Consider the following 17,490-nt stretch of genomic DNA (forward strand, 5'->3'; position numbering starts at 1 on the left):
AGTCTGTTTCAGTAAATGTCACTTCCTGCCTTCCCCTAAATGTTAATGTGAGCAGAGGAAGGAACTGGTATTTTTCTGGCTTTCTTGTTCCGAGCACTCAGAACACTGCTTGGCGTGAAGTCTATAAAACTCAACAAAAGGAGCTGCTGAATAGACGACAATCAAGACAACAATGAATCCTTCTCCTGGGGACTTTTAGGAAACTCCATTTTACATTGTTACCCCTACATTAATTTCAAATAGAAATAAAGACAACTAAGAAGAGATATTATAAGAAAATGTCTATAAATAGTTGTGGAGCATTTAAGTTAGTGATAATTTTAAGCAAAAGTTTAAAAAAAAGGTACATATAGGGAACTTTATTATTCAGTTTATTAAATTTATAAAGTATTGATTTATTAATTTGCACTTTATATGTACGTGTGTGCCTGGCTGTTATGTATTTGTAACCCATGTAGGCAGATGCCTTGAAGCCAGAGGTACAGCCTGTTGTGAGCTAAAATGGGGAAATCTAATTCAGGGTTCTATGTAAGCACAGTAAGTGCTTTGATGCTCTGGGCTATTTCTCTAAATAAAATGAATGTAAATATTTCACATACATAGGTACATTTGTGTCATGCATGTACCAGCTGCCCAGTGATGAAGAGGACATCGAATTCCCTGGAATTAGATTAGAAATGATTATTTGCTGCCATGTGTGTATTGAAATCCTAAACCAGATCCTCAGCAAGAACAGGCAATACGCTTAACTACTGAGCCATCTTCCTACCCTTAGACTGATTTTAAGCTTATAAACTGATATTAAAGGGACAAACTACCAAAAACTTTAGAGAAAAAGCAGATATCAGTGTCTTGGTAATGTAGATGGCATACATTCTTCCCCACGGAATTCTGCTTCATTTCCTGGAGATGCTAAGGAGTAGACTTCTGACACGGAAGTCCTGCTAACGACACCCTATATTAAACTTCTTGTATACCAACAGCTCTTCAAGTGTTCTAATTATTCTATTGTAGAGGGATGGAGGCGGCCACCTCTACATAATGCGGTAGGGTGCACCCCAGCAACCACAATGTCATCAACTGCAGGAGAACCTAACTGGGGACTGAGAGACCAAGGATTGCTGACACAGACAGTGCCAGCCAAATGGGAACAGCTGTTTAGAAGAGATATTTTCATGGGACATGAAATGGAGCATGGATGGAGGTTATTAAAGGAGCCTGAAGTAATATTCTAATGAGCTTGCTGCTGAGTTTCTCACCTGCTCCTAGTCTGTGTCCTTGATTCCCTGTCACCTCACCTCCAGTCCTCGAGGGCAGGTAGGGTGGGTCAATGAGTAGTCCAGGGCACAGGCAGCATTCTCTATGGATGCTTATCAACCATGGGCCACAATCTCTTTGACAACCCTTTATCTCCGAAATTATTTGCCTTTTAGCACAATACAGATTAGTTTTGTCACAAGCTCTGTACTGCCATTGTAGTGGAGATTTAAAAATCATTGTTGTGGGGTCAATGTGAAATGTATTAAAAGGTTGGCAATTTTAGGAAAGTTGAGAACCACTGGTAAAAACATTTTTCTGTTAATTAATTAATGAACATTTTTTGCCCCATTTTCATTTTACACTTATATAAAAGTCATAGGTTTTTGTCCTTTTTAAAAGTTAAACTTTTACAATTTCTGGTCCATGTTATAGAACGTAAGTTTGTTTTTGCTTCAGTAGAATTAATAAAGACTTCCTAGGGCATTTCTATTTAGGGCAGTCACTAAAATGTTTGATTTGTTTGTTTGTTTCTTTGTTTGTTTGTTTTTACACTCCAGATTTTATTCCCCTGCCAGTCCACCCTCTAAGGGTTCCATATCCCATACCTCCTCCCTGCCCCACTACTCCCTTCCATGCACTTCACCAGAATTTCACAGAAAATTCTTGGGGCCTCCAGTCACTTGAGGGTTGGGTGCATCTTCTCTGACTGAACCCAGACTTAGGAGTCCTGTGTTGCATATATGTTGGTGGCCTCATCTCAACCTATATATGCTGCCTGGTTGGTGATCCAGTGTATAAGAGATCTCAGGGGTCCTCCTACAGGGTGGCCCTCCTCCTTAGCTTCCCTACAGAGGATCCCAGAAGGAAAACTCCAATACAAGGAAGATATCTATACCAAAGAAAAGACGAGATATTAAGCATCTCATAACAGAGCCAAAAGGAAAAAAGCATAAGCACACAAAGCTATCTACAAAAACAAATATAACAGGAACCGACAGTCATCTGTCTTTAATATCTCTCAATATCAATGGACTCAACTCACTTATAAAAAGACATAAGCTATTGACTGAATATGCAAACACGATTCAGCATTTTGCTGCATACAAGAAATACACCTCATTAACAAAGACATTATCTCAGAGTAAAGGGTTGGAAAAAGATCCACCAAGCAAATGGTCCCAAGAAACAAATGTGAGTTGCCATAATATCTGATAAAACAGACTTTCAACCAAAGGTTATCAAGCTTGATGAGGAAGGACACTTCATAGTCATCAAAGGGAAAACCACCAAGAGAAAGTCTCAATTGTGAACATCTATGTCACAAATGCAAGTTTACCTGCCTTCATCAAACTTTAGTAAAGCTCAAAACACACATTGAACCACACACAATAATAGTGGGAGACTTCAACACTCCACTCTCACCAATGAACAGGTTGTTGAAACAGAAACTAAACAAAAACATTGTGAATCTAATAGAGGTTGTGAACCAAATGGATTTGTCAGTGATCTATAGAACACTTCACCTTTAAACAAAAGAATACACCTTCTTTTCAGCACCTCATGATACTGTCTCTAAAATCAACCATATAATTGGCCACAAAACAACCCTCAACAAATACAAGAAGATTGAAATAATCCCATGCACTCTATCAGAGATATTTCTAAGTAGAGTCCTCTCTCCACAGCAGAAAATTACTCATATTCTACATTTTGATTGATTCTTTTCTTGTTGCTTTTATTATTGAGTATTTTGTTTCCATAATATTATTGAGAATAAACTCTAAAGGAGTGAGTTCAGTTATCTTGAGCATTAACATAGTAAGTTTTAATATGTACAGATATTAGAGAACCTAAGTTGGACAATATGCTGTTTCACCTGTTTCCTCCACTCTCTCAAAGATTAACTGAAGAATTATGGATTTAAAATGGAACTTAAGACTATAACAGGAGCTCTCTATTAGTTAATATTTGGAGGGCACAAATCTCATAATTTCAAGAGAAGATAAAATATGCCCTAACTGACAAATGTTTATATATGAAATTACTCTGACTGAGTGACCCTAGTAACATACCAAAAAAGTGATGATGTATACATTTCTACTAGGTGGATTCTATTAGGAACATGATATTTTCTATAAATTCTATACACTTACAGAGGAGTTATAAGTTTAAAATAATTAAAGTACTTGATTAAAAATAAAGGACAGACCATATCTTTGTTACCAAGAAGCACTACAAAGATGATGCCAGGTTCATTTATTATTTACTTTCCTCTCTCTCATATATATATATATCATATATATATATATGATACTAAAATGTTGTTATATTTTCAGTCTAACGGACAATATCATAGGTAATGAGTGATACATTCAGAGAATGTGTCTTTTATTTTTATAGGACAATGAAAACTTATTATATGTGTATATTTAGCAATAAGTATTAATGAGTATTTCATAGGCAGGTACATTGTACTATTAGGGAAAATTTAAACGCATGTTTATTTTAATGTGAAATTTGACACATGTAGAAAGCTTATAAGAACAAAAATAGGTTGAGCTGCAGGAGAAGAGTTATTTTAAATATCTGTACCAGATTTGCTTTGTATAAAGCAGGGTATAAACAGGTACTGTTTTCTATACTCTACCACATTATCTTCCATGAAAAAATATTTTAGTGCATACATGAACAGTCTATCTATTTGAAGATGTAGAATAAGCCCTAATGTGTAAGCTGATAATCTTTCTATTTAATCATTCAGTATCTGTGGACAAAGAGATAATATCTTATTTTTGATGTACTTTAGATATATGAAGTTCCTAATTAAATAAAAAAACATATGAGAAAGCACACACACACAGCATTTAGTGACTATTTTATTTTATTCCCTTTTATTAAACATACATTCTTTTCTCACATAGTATAATAGATAAAATGTTTCCCCTCCTCCTTTTTTCCCCAATTCCTTCCCATTCTTTCTTACCTGGATCCACTCCCTTTCTGTATCTCACTAGAAAAGAATAGGCTTCTAAGAGATAACAACAAAACATTACAAAATAAAATATAGTAATTAAAACATTAACCACCATCACAAAGTTGGCCAAGCCAAGCCAACAGAAAATAAAATGGTCTCAAGAGAATCCGAGACATGCGTGTTTACACATTCCTAAGTCACTGTAGAGGACCTGCTGCGGATCTGTGTAGGCCCTTTGATTGCTGTTTCCACCACTGTAAGTTTATAAGAGCTTTGCTCTGTTGTTTCAGACGGTTGTGTTCTCCTAGTCCCCTCCATCTACTCTGTCTCCCCGGTTACATCTGCCTCCCCTTCAGAAGGGTTTCCTCAGATCTGAAGGGAGATATTTTATGAAGACATCTTGTTTAGAGCTGTGTACTTACAGGTCTGTCTGAGCAATGACTGCATTGGGTCTCTGTATTATTCCCGTGTGCTGTGGAAGGAAGCCTTTCTGGTGATCCCTGAATAAGGCAACCATTTATGAGTAAAACAGAATGTCATTATGAGTCTATTTATTATTAGTTTTTCTTTTTATACAAGTAGTATTTGGTTTAAATCCAGGTCTCTGGAATATCTGGTCTCTAGTTCTTGGTCACCCAAGCAGTGTCAGATATAGGTTTCATCTCATGGAGAGTCCCTTATGTAAAATTAGACATTGGTTGCTTACTTCTAAAAGATTTGTGACACCATTGCCCTAGCATAATTTTCATGTAGTACAGTTTTTATATTAAAGGTTTTTTGGTTGGTTTTGTGTTTATGTTTTCTGTCGATAGTCTATGGAATATCTTTCTGTGTAATAGGCATTAGAACATAGCCATGAAGGTACCATAGGCAACACCTTGCCCTCTTAATGGGAAAGAGTTGTCTGAGTATTATTTTTAGCAATGGAACTTTGTTATCAGATTGTAGTAAAATCTATTGTCTTGGCAAAATATTGGGATGTGTGGATTTCCATGGAAGCCTTTCAACCAACAACTCAGTTGGAAGAAATCCAGTTCTGCTACTAGAAGCTGCATTTCACCACAAGAGATGTCCAGTTGGGGTTCTGTCTCCCTCATCTGGAAACATCATTAGCATCAACTTCAAATGCTATAGGAGGTTTTCACTGCACTCTGTTTTCAAATCACCCTTCAAAACCCCTTCAGTTTTAGCTGTCTCTTCCTTCATTCACACCCTCAATTCTATTTCCTTTTCTAGTTCTCACCTGATCCTCTCATTCTTGTCCTTCCCTCAATTCCCCAGCTACAGTCCACTCATAAAGTCTATTTTGTCCTTCCCATCGAGATGCACATTGCCCGCCCTTAGTTTCTTCTTCTTTGTCTTAGCATATTTTTCCTGGGTCTATAAATTGTAGCTTGACTTTTATTTACTCAATTACTTACTTAATGGATAATACCACATATAAACAAAAAACACCCACACATAAGCACATATTTCCTTTCCAGGTCTCAGTTATCTTAAGCAGGATGGTTTTTTTTTTAATTCTGTTGTTTTGAATACAGACATTAATTTTTAACAGCTGAGTAATACTCCTTTTGTGTAAACTTAACATATTTTTACTTACTCTTCGGTAGAGGGACATACAGATTGTTTATGATTTCTGGCTATTGTAAACAGATCAGAAATGAACATGATTAAAACCATGTCCCTGTTGTAGGATGGAAAAAGAATAAAAGTGACAGCTCGTGCTGCTGGTAAGGTTGCTTATGCTGGTGAGCAAAGGAAACGCTCCTTCATTGCTGGTGAAGGCAAAATTGTATGGGCACTATGGAAGTCAATATGGAGATTTCTCAGGAAATTAGGAGACAATATACCTCAAGATACCCCTATACCTTTCCTGGGCATATGCCCAAAAGGCAGGCTATCCAACCACAACAAAACTTGCTCAACTATTTTCATAGAGGTTTTATTCACAAGAACCAGAAATTTGGAACAACCTATAAAAATATGAATGCAAATTGATGGAACCTGAAAAAAATCATCTGAGTGAGGCAACCCAGAAAAACATGATACATACTCATTTACAAGCAGATAGGACTTGTTAGGTAAAAGAAAATCATGTTATAATTCACAAAAATCAGAAGATAAGTAGCACAGAGGGATCTAGGGACAATTCATGTAACTTATAGTTCAAAATTGTTTTAGCTATCTTGTGTTTGCCTTTTTCCATATGAACTTGAGAATTGTCCTATCAAGATCTGTGAAGAATTGTGCTGGAATTTGATGAGGATTACATTGAATCGGTAGGTTGCTTTTGGTAAAATGACCAACTGTACTCTGTTAATTCTAGTGATCCATGAGCATGGACAATTTTTCTGCTTTCTAATTTTTTTCATCAGTTACTTTCTTCAAAGACTTGAACTTTTTACCACAGCGTAAAAGGCTTTCATTCTCTTGGTTAGAGTTACCCAAAGTTATTTTATATTATTTGGTGCTATTGTGAAATATGTTATTTCCTTGATTTTTATTTCTTGGTCTGTTTTTGTGGTTTTATATAGAACAGTAACAGGAGAGTTAATTTTGTTTCAGCTACTTTCCTAATGGAATTTTTAGGGTCTTATTATCATATCATCGGCTAATAAACATACTCTGAAATCTTTCTTTTGAATTTGCATCCACTTTATCTACCTCAGTTCCTTTATTTTTTTAGCTAGTACTTTAAATACTCTATTTAATAGGTATGGAGAGAATGGAAAACTTGTCTCTGATTTTAGTGGAATTTCTTTGAGTTTCTGTCCATTTAATTTGATGTTGACCAAATGCTTTCTGTAAATAGTATTATCTTTAGGTATGTCTTTTTTTTTTATCTCTCCAGGTTTTTCATTATGAAAAGGTGTTGGCTTTTTTGTTAAAAAACTTTTCTGGGGGCTGGGGATTTAGCTCAGTGGTAGAGCGCTTACCTAGGAAGCGCAAAGCCCTGGGTTCGGTCCCCAGCTCCGGAAAAAAAAAAAGAACCAAAAAAAAAAAAACTTTTCTGTCTCTAATGAGATGATCATGTAGTTTTTTTTTTCCTTATAGTTTGTATACATAATGGACTACATACATACACTGATTTTCATATGTTGAACCCTCCCTTGTGTCACTCGGATTAAACCTACTTGATCATGGTAAATGATCTGTTTTCAGTGTTCCAAGATCCTGTTTGCAAGTATTTTTGCTTCTGTATTCATAGGAACTTTGGCCTATAAATTTAGTTCTTTGTTGGGTCTTTGTGTGGTTTTTATATTAAGGTCATGATGGCTTCATAGATAAATTGGGAAATCTTCCTTTTGTTTCTATTTGTGGAATAATTTGAGCATTATTAGCATTAACTCTTTGTATGTCTACTAGAAGTCTATGCTAAAACTATCTGTCCCTGGGCTATTTTGGGTTTGGAGACTTTTAATGAGTGCTTCCCTTTCACTAGAAGTCTAGGTCTATTTAAATTACTTATCTGATCTTGATTTAACTTTGGAAAGTAGTACCTATGGATAAAATTGTCCATTTCTTTTAGATTTTCCAATTTGGTGGAGTACAGGTTTTTAAAACATGTTCTCATAATTGTCTTGATTTTCTCAGTGTTTGTTGTCTGAATTCTGATTTTGTTAATTTGGATATTCTCTCTCTACCTTTTAGTTAGTTTGCCTATCTTGACGACTTTCTCAAATAAGCAACTCATTGCTTTATTGATCTTTTTTGTATTCTTATATTTGCTTCTATGTTATTGATTTCAACCATTATCTTAATTATTGCCGTCTCCTCCTTTTTGTTATGATTTCTTCATTTTGTTCTAGAGCTTTCAAGGGTGTTATGAAATCTATCCAGATTTTTTTTTGTCTGTTTGATGGTTTTGATTTTGATTTTTGTCATTGATTTTCAATGTAGGCACTAATGCTATGAATTTTTCTCTTAGCACCACTTGTATTATGCCCCATGAATTTAGATATATTGTGTATTTATTTTTATTCTTTCTTTTATTTCCACCTTTACCGTTTTTTTCATTCAATAGAGAATTGTTCTGTTTTCATGTGTTTCTAAGCTTTCTCTTGATTCTGTTGTTATTTATATCAAAATTTAATTCATGGTCTGATAGGATGCAGGGGAGTTATTTCAATTTTCTTATATTTGTTCAGACATAAATTGTGTCCAAGTATGTAATCATTTTTTGAGAATGTTCCTTGAGGTGCAGAGAAAAGAAGGATGTTGTTTTCAGGGTGGTAGCAGTGTGTGTGTGTGTGTGTGTGTGTGTGTGTGTGTGTGTGTGTGTGTGTGTGTTTTAAAATGTTCTGTAAACATCTGTTAGGTACATTTGGTTTATAACATTTGTAAGTTTTATATTTTTTTGGTTTAGTTCTTGTCTCCATGAGTTATCTATTTTTGAGACTGGGGACTTGAAGTCTCTCACTATCAGTGTATGAGGGTAACATGTGATTTAAGCTCTAGTAGTATGTCTTAGCAACCTAAGGTGCCTTGTGTTTGATGCATAGATATTAAGAACTGAAATGTTATCTTTGTGGATTTTTCCTTTGGTGAGTGTCTTAAATGGGGTTTCAGTTTCTAAGAAGAGACACCATGACCAAGGCAACTTTTATAAAGGACAACATTTAATTTTATCTTGCCTATAGGTTTAGAAGTTCAGTTCATTATCATCAAGGCAGCAAGCACAGTAGTGTCAAGGCAAGCACAATGCTGGAGAATGAGCCAAGATTTGAACATTTTGTAACAAAGCAGTCAGAAGATTTGCTCTTACAGCCAACAAGGTCACACCTTCTAACATTGTCTCTCCCTATGGGCCAAGCATATTCAAACTACCACAGGGATGTCCTTCCCTATTTCTTTGATTATTTTTATTTTGACATTTATTTTATTAGATATTAAATTGCCAGGTTACCCTTGATCCATTTGCTTATGATATCTTTTTCCCACCACTTAAGCTCTCTGAAGCAATGTCTACCCTTGATGTTGAAGTACATTTCTTGGAAGCCACAAAAGGAAGAATCTTGTTTCACATCTATTCTGTTAGTCTGTGTCTGTGGGGAAGGGGTGAGAATTAATATTGACAGATATTGCCCGTTAATATTGTCAAATGTCCGTAATCAATAACTTGTTTTTGTTGGTGGCAATGGTGGTGTTGATGGGTTGAGGTATGTGAGTGTGCATGTGTGTGTGCATGAGCGTGTGCATGTGTGTGTGTGGTGTGTGTGTGTGTGTGTGTGTGTGTGTGTGTGTGTGTGTGTATCTGTCCTTTCCTTTGATTTCGGTGGCCTAATTTATTCCCTGTGTTTTCAAAGTTTTCTTTAACCTCTTTTTGTTGGAGGTCTCCTTCTAGCACTTTCTGTAGGTTGTATTTGGAGATAAGTATTGCTTATGTTTGATTTTTATCATGAAATATCTTGTTTTATCCATTCACATTGATTGAAAGTTTTTCTGGGCATAATTGTCTGGGCTGGTATCTGTGGTCTCTTAGAGCCTATAGCACATCTGTCCATGCCCTCCTGGTTTTAGAGTTTCCATTGAGAAGTCAGGAGTAATTATATTGAGTCTGCCTTTATATTTTACTTTTACTTGGCATCTTTCCTTTGAAACTCTTAATATTTTTCTTTGTTCTATATATTTAGTGATTTGATTATTATGTGGTGAGGGAACTTTCTTTTATAACCCAATATATTTGCTGCTCTATGTGCTTTTTGTAATTTTGGAGGTATATCCTCCTTTAGGGTAGGAAAATGTTCTATGATATTATTGAAAATATCTTCTGGTCATTTGAACTGGGTTTCTTTGTCTCTTTTTCTACTATTCTCAGATTTGGTCTTTTCATAATGTCCCAGGTTTCATAATGTTTTATCTTAGGAAATTTTTAAATTTAACATTTTCTTTGACTGATGTATCCCTTTCTTCTATCTTATCTCCAATACCTAAGACTACATCTTTATTTTTGTATACTGATGAAGTTTGCCTCTGTAGTTTTTATTCAAATTTCTAATATTTTTTCGTTTCCAAGATTTCCTCAGTTTGGTTTTCTTCATCAATTTCCTCTACTTTCAAGTCTTGAACAGTTTAGCCAATTCCTTGCACTCTTTGTATTTTCCCGGATTTCTTGGAGGAATTTATTGATTTTCTCTTTAAGAGGTCTTTATTATCTTCATAAAGGCTATTTACGGTCTGTTTCCTGGGCTTCAGCTATTTTAGGGTATTCAGTGCCTGCTATGGGAAGGTTCCTGGTCTCCAATGGAGACATATTGTCCTTACTACTGTTGGTGTTCTTATGCTGATGTGTAGGCATCTGGAACTGGGATGTTTATAGATCTAGGTGGGGATATCTTGTTTTAGTGAATGTTTTGTTTCTTGGTTTCTGCTTTCTCCCTGGATCTTGGGAGAGTGGTGGCTGGGTGTTGCCTGGTAGAAATCTTCTGTGGACTTATTCCTCTAGACTTCTCAACTGGTGTGTTCCCAGTATATGCCTGCTTATGTCAGAGGCTATTGGAATGGTATGCGTAGAGGAGAAGATCTTTTTCATACATTGGGGGTGGGGATAGAGAGGAAAGGGCAACTGCAGTAGGGCTTTTGCTACAGAGTTGGGAATGAGACTGGGGGACAATGTCTAGAAAAGAAAGAGAAGGTGTATCTGCTATCAGCCCAATTGTTACTTTGGCCAAAGTGACCTTTGGGCGAGTAGAAGGTGACTGCTGAGATTATTGGCTGGGACAATGCAGCAAGTAGAGTAAGAGAGGTTAGAAGGAGAACATCTGAAGGATCTACAAGTGATAGGAATAGGAAGGGCAGGGACATTTTACTGAAGACTGTGGATAAAAGTAGGCCACTTTATTTTTAGATCAGTTATAATTAGTTTATCCTTCATTATTCTGGTAGTTGTTTAGTGGTTACTCAAACACCAATATCAGATTACAGGATCACTCTACCCATAGACAAATAAACAAGAAAATCTGAAAAATATGTTGTAGGAAATTAAAATTATACATAAGCAACTACTATAAATATTGGTTTTATTTCCTCAGAGGAAGGATGATATGAGAGCCATATCTATGCTTTATGAACACATGGCATGGGCTGACCCCAGAGTGTTTCACACTATCCCTAAAACTAGCCTGGAAAACTATGAAGGTTTCAGCTTCTAGACTCTGAACACCGAGGCCTAGAATATTACAGATTCTAAGACTTACTGCTGAGTAGATGCACCCTTTCTAGCCCTAACTCTAATCTAAACTCTAACCTTAACCCTAGCCCTAACCCTAACCTTAACCCTAACCATGCTCCACTGTCAGTACAACTCAGCTGTTCTGACTCAAATTCCTCTGCAAGATCACTGATGCAATTGGCTTTTCTCAGCTTCTGACTGACTTGTTCTGTCTGGCCTCATACTTACTTTGGCAATATCTTCTAATCTCATGGCTAATTCTCATTCTCTGGCTTATTTTGCCTTCATCCTTGTCTAGGTTGTTCTCTCTGCCACCTATCTCTGAAAAACTATATATATATATATATATATATATATATATATATATATATATATATATATATGATGTTGATGTTGAGTATGAGTTGGGCATAACCTATCTCTAATTCTGTTAAGTCTTTCTCTGATCCACCACTTTGTCTGTTCCCCAATCACAAGTCAATTTTAACCATGGCAGCTTCAGCTTCATTATACAAACTAACCTTGCCTTCATTTTTAGGGATTAAAGGTGTATACTAAGGACTTGTCTGTACTCCAGTCAAGTCATAGTATAATCCAGCTGCATCTATATTCCACCTGGATTATATTTACCTAAAAGGTATTGAGATCCCTTACTAGAGCAGCCATGAGCAGCCATGTTGTTGGTTTAAAATTTCTTTATAAACTACTGTAAAAATATATAATAGTAAATGAAAAAATCAGCTTAGTTGACTCTGACAATGTTATACAGTGTGAAACAAAACCAGAGAGAATATAATACACAAGTGTTTCAGTTGTAATGTAAAGTGTGTCATTTATATTACTACTAGTACTGTTTATTGATAAATATTGTTATTATCTTAATTCAGAAATGCAACCACATAGTTAGTAGGAATTGAAATGATATAGTGCCTTAAAATTCATAGTAAAGAAAATTTTTACTCTTCTAGGAAAATCACTATAACAAAAGAAAAGGGAAGAAGCAATTGAAATACTGTATTTGCTATTGAACTCTAGACAACTGATTACAGTATTTTGCTTATACTAGTACTGAAGCTAGGAAAGGATGAGAAGATTCTGAGCATATTTGAAAGGACATGCAATGACCACTTTTTGATATTTTGATCATTATTTAATGAATATTTTAATGTCATTTTGTTATCAAATGCCTTTGCTTTGTTAAAATTAAAAGTTATGTTTTAAAATCTGTCCAGATCATACAATACCATTACATTTTTTATTAGGAAGAATGATTTATTATATCCCTGGAATATTTCTGTCTTTAATATTTCTGGTCTTGATCCATCCTGTCCATAATTTTCTACTGAGATTATTTTATCGAGCTTATGTTCTAGTTTTTATGATTGTGATTAATTTCAGAGTTAATTTTGTAGCCATCAGAGAATCAAACATCATATTTCTAATCAGTTTGCTTCTTCCAGGGGTAGGGCTAAAGAAAATTAAATCAATCAATTTTCTCCAGTATCTTGAGATCATAAACTCACCAGACTTAGAGGACATTTGCAACTATGGCATATTTTTTCCTGTAGGGACAAATAATTCTTTTACTTCATAATAATAACTCCTTGGTTGGGCTGATCATACTTTGTATAGTATAAAATTTCTGTTCCTCTAATTATTTAAAAAGATGTCTTAATTGCCTACCACAGAGTGCCTCCCAAATCTACTCTGTGGTTTTACTAAGGTTGTAGAAGCACCAGTTTCCACATAGTATCATTCATTTACAAAATATGCACTTCCTCTATAATAACCATCAATGTCTTTATCAAAATGCTTATGAAAAACATAGGAATACACATCCACATCTATGTCATATCTATATTTATATACAAACATATACTCAGAATGGAGAGTGGTTGTTAATTTAGACTATAGCTTTAGTGCATTTTTACTTTTTCTTAATATTGCAGAGTATTTTATAGATAACGGCATTTTCTTTTTCCCAAACTGGGAGTTTTTCTTAGATGTATAACAATAGGACCTTAAGGGTAAGCTTTAAAAAATCTTGATCTAAAATGTGAGATATTATGACTTATGCTTGCTAAGTTAACTTCTTGAGAGATATAAGCTTAAATTAGTAGATGATAAACTAAAAATCACATATCTATAATTACAAAAAGCCTGCCTTTAGCTACATTTTTACTGCCTAATGCTTTGAAGTAATTTTTATATAAAACTAGATTTGGATTATCAATGATTTTAGAACACCAAAAAAGGAAACCAGAACGTATCTACCATCATTTTCATTAAATAGCAGTCTTTCTAATTTAGAGTTCAGGTAAGCACAAAGAGAAGTAAAGATTTCCTCATTTTGTGCATCGTAGTCTTCAGCCCTCATTACCATACCTCAGTTGGCCAGCTGGCCTCTATCCGTGTTTTTCTTGCTCCATCTAAGTGCCATCAAAAAGTCTGGCTTACTACTTCTTTCTTTGATCATAGTTCTGTTGCTAGTATAATGCCTATTGAAAGAAGAAACTATTCTTTGATTAAAATTTATATAAAATTTAGACATAGGACACTCTATACATTCAATTAAAATCATATGCCTTAATTAGTGGCCTTAATTTTTTTCTCCTGATCATTTTTAAGTCTAAATATTTTGTACTTTCAGCAGTTTTAAAACACGATATTTATTTTCTGGCTATGGATATTTTGCTTGCAGATATTGTGGCGTGCATATGCCACATGTGTGCCTCGTGTACACAGGGATACTGGATCAACTAGAACTGGAGTTACAGATGGTCATAAGCTAGCATATGAATACTGGCAATTGAACATGTGTACTCTTTAAGAGCACCAAGTGCTCTTAACCACAGTGACATCTCTTTAGGCACAAGTAATTTTTATTCAAACTTCCCTTCCAATAACATAATTTTTTAAGTTCATTTTGAGGCCCAAAAACCTATTGTTGAAATTCTGGATGGCATTAAAAATTTAAAAGGAAAGATAAGACATATTTCATTTGCATTGAAATGTTATGTAAAACATGTAAGATTCTGGATGTTTTAATTTTTTTTTTCAGTTTCAGTTAACTATAACCTTCATAATTCCCAAAACAGAAATAGAAATTTCAGAGAAAACTTTAACTTAGGATTTTAATTTGCAGTAATACACCTTGACCAAAAGCCAAGTTTGAGGTGACAGGACTTATTCAGCTTACATTTTCAGATTACTGTTCATCATCAAAGGGAATCAGGATTAGAACTCAAACCAGGCTGGAACCTAGAGGCAGAAGGTGATGGAGAAGCTAGGAAGGGATGCTGCTTACTGTCTTTGTTCACATGACTTCCTCAGCCTGCATTCTTATAGAATCCAGAATTATCAGCCCAGAGATGGCAACACCGACAAGAGGCTATGTCCTCCCCAATAAGCACTAATTAGGAAAATGCCCTGTAGCTGGATCTCAAGGAGGCCTTTCCTCAATGGAGGCTTCTTTCTCTCTGATGTCTTTAGCTTGTGTTAGGTTGACACACAAAGACAGCCGAGAAGAACTTCTTATGCTTTAAATTGCATGTTACTCTGAGTAAGTTAATGACATGTCAAACCATTGTTGGTATACTACCTTACTGTCTATGCTATCTGCCCCCAGATACTTAGCATCACAGGCCCATGCAGCTCAAGATCCCCATCATGAGTTGCCCTGCTTTCATTTCTCACCTCACAATATCTTATTTTGAAGTCATTGCATTATTTAACATCTTCACCAGAAGAGTGAATATAAACAAGAGGACAAATAGATCAGCCATGTGCTGATTAGTTTTAATCATCAACTTGACACAATCAATCATTGCCTATAAACAGAGTCTCAATGAGAGATTGTTTACTTTGGTTGGCTTATGGTCATCTATTAGGGGCTCTATCTTGTTTGATAATTGCTGTGGAAACATACAGATAGTGTGGGCAACACCATTCCCTAGGCTGTACCCTGTATTCAATGAGAGCAATTGAAACAAGCAAGCAAACAAAGAACAGTGTATTTATTCTTTCTTTGTTCTAGACTGGAAATGTAATGTAACCCTTTTGCTGGAATTCCTGCTATATGTTCCCTAAAATGGTAGGCTGTGACTTGAAACTGTAATTCAAATAAATGCTCTCTTCCCTATGCTGTCCTTTATCAGGTATTTGCCACAACACAAAAATTAAATTAGAGCAGGCCTTGCTTCCCTCTGGTTACTCTGATTGTAGTGTAGTGCTTTAATTATTTTCCCTTTGTAGCATATCCCATTTGGATATGCTAATACCTTTCTCATCCAACTTACACATTAAACTTTATCATAGAATGCATGTATAAGGAGAATATTATCAAACTACATTTTGCTTTCTGTTTAGATTTAGGATCCACTGTGGACCTCTCAGAGAGTAAAGGAAGAGAACTGAAACTTCAGCTGACTATTACCTTACCTAGATATATACCTGGGTAACCACTAGTCAAGAATTTATAGGCGCGCGCGCACACGCGCGCACGCATGTGTATGTGTGTGTGTCTGTGTGTGTAACTGTGTGTGTTTCTCTGTGTGTATTGTGTGTAACTTCAAAATCCATTCTTTGGAAGTGTTTTCTCCATTTTGACCCCTCAAAGGCATATCCGGAGTGGAATATTGTAAAAAGAGCAGTCTGACTGGTACACTGCACAGTCCATCGTATAATAAATAAAAGAAAATAATAATGCTAAAGAAAGTAAAAAAAGGATTTGCTGCATTCAAATATCATCATGAACCTCCTATTTTCTCTGCATGAAAATATTTTATAGGGTTGGGGATTTAGCTCAGTGGTAGAGCGCTTGCCTAGGAAGCGCAAGGCCCTGGGTTCGGTCCCCAGCTCCGAAAAATAGAATCAAAAAATATTTTATATAAAAATATGTAGAAGATGGTGCACATCAGAATGGCCAAGCAGAATGCAAGAAAGCCTTTTTAAATGGAGAGATGAATTATCAAGATAATATAGGAAAGGAAGTTCTTCAATAAATCCACATGTAAATAAAGATTTTAGGTTTATTTTATTTCATGTGTATGTGTGTTTTGTCTATATGAATTTATGTGTACCACTTTGATGTCGGATCCCTCCAAGAGTTAGGATGGTGTGTTGTAACATTTGGAACTTGAGTTATAGATGCTTATGACCCACCAAGTAAGTGCTAGGGATTGAATCTAGATTCCCTGTAAGAACAACGCATACTCAAAACCTCTTTCTAGTTCCAATAAAACAATTCTTTAATGGGTACCTTTTTGAAAATTAAAAATCATTGTGAATGTTTTATTTTAAGAAAATAGCCACAAAAGTGCTGAGAAACATTTGGACTCCTACATGAAGGACAAAGCAGGCAGTTCTGTGGTTCTCCTTAAGAGCTCTTCTTAGATCCAAGCCAAACTGCAGAGAAGATTTCGTGCATGCCAGCTGGGGTTGCCTGAATAATGAATAACAGGGCAAATGCAGAATTCTTTGGTTTACGGAGAAGATTTATGCCATAAAGAGGGAAGGTCAGTGCAAAGCCACAAAAACCAGAGCTGGAGAATAAAAGATAACCTGGGATCAGGTGTCCTTAGGTACAGAATGTTATTTTCCACAAGAATTTCTTGAAATTTAATAGCACTTTGCAACCTCCTCTTATAGAAGGAGTCAAAAGAAACTGAGAATGATTGCCATTTCTTTTAGCAATCTCCACTGAAATGCCTACAGCCCTTTTGTGTTTCTGTCAATCTCATAAAGAGTGGGATGGAAGAAAGATCTTTTAAGTAAAAACACTAATCTATTTTTCTTCTGGTAAGTTACAAAGTCTTACCAGCAGGAGTACTTGTTTCTCCTCCATTTATCACATTTTCATTCATGAAAACGGAACATGAATAAATTACATTAGCTTGCCAAAATTTTCCAGGCCATTCATACTCAGTGGTAGAAATACTGAGAGGATTGAAAATTAGCATGGTCATCTCCATCATCATCATCATCATCGTCATTACCATCACCATCACCATCATGATCATCATCATCAATATCATCAGGAGCAGCAGCAAAGAACCAAGAGTAACAAACCTTTCTCCTCCCT

The sequence above is a fragment of the Rattus norvegicus genome, chromosome 2, assembly GCF_036323735.1.
Source record: "Rattus norvegicus strain BN/NHsdMcwi chromosome 2, GRCr8, whole genome shotgun sequence".
Lineage (NCBI taxonomy): Eukaryota > Metazoa > Chordata > Mammalia > Rodentia > Muridae > Rattus > Rattus norvegicus.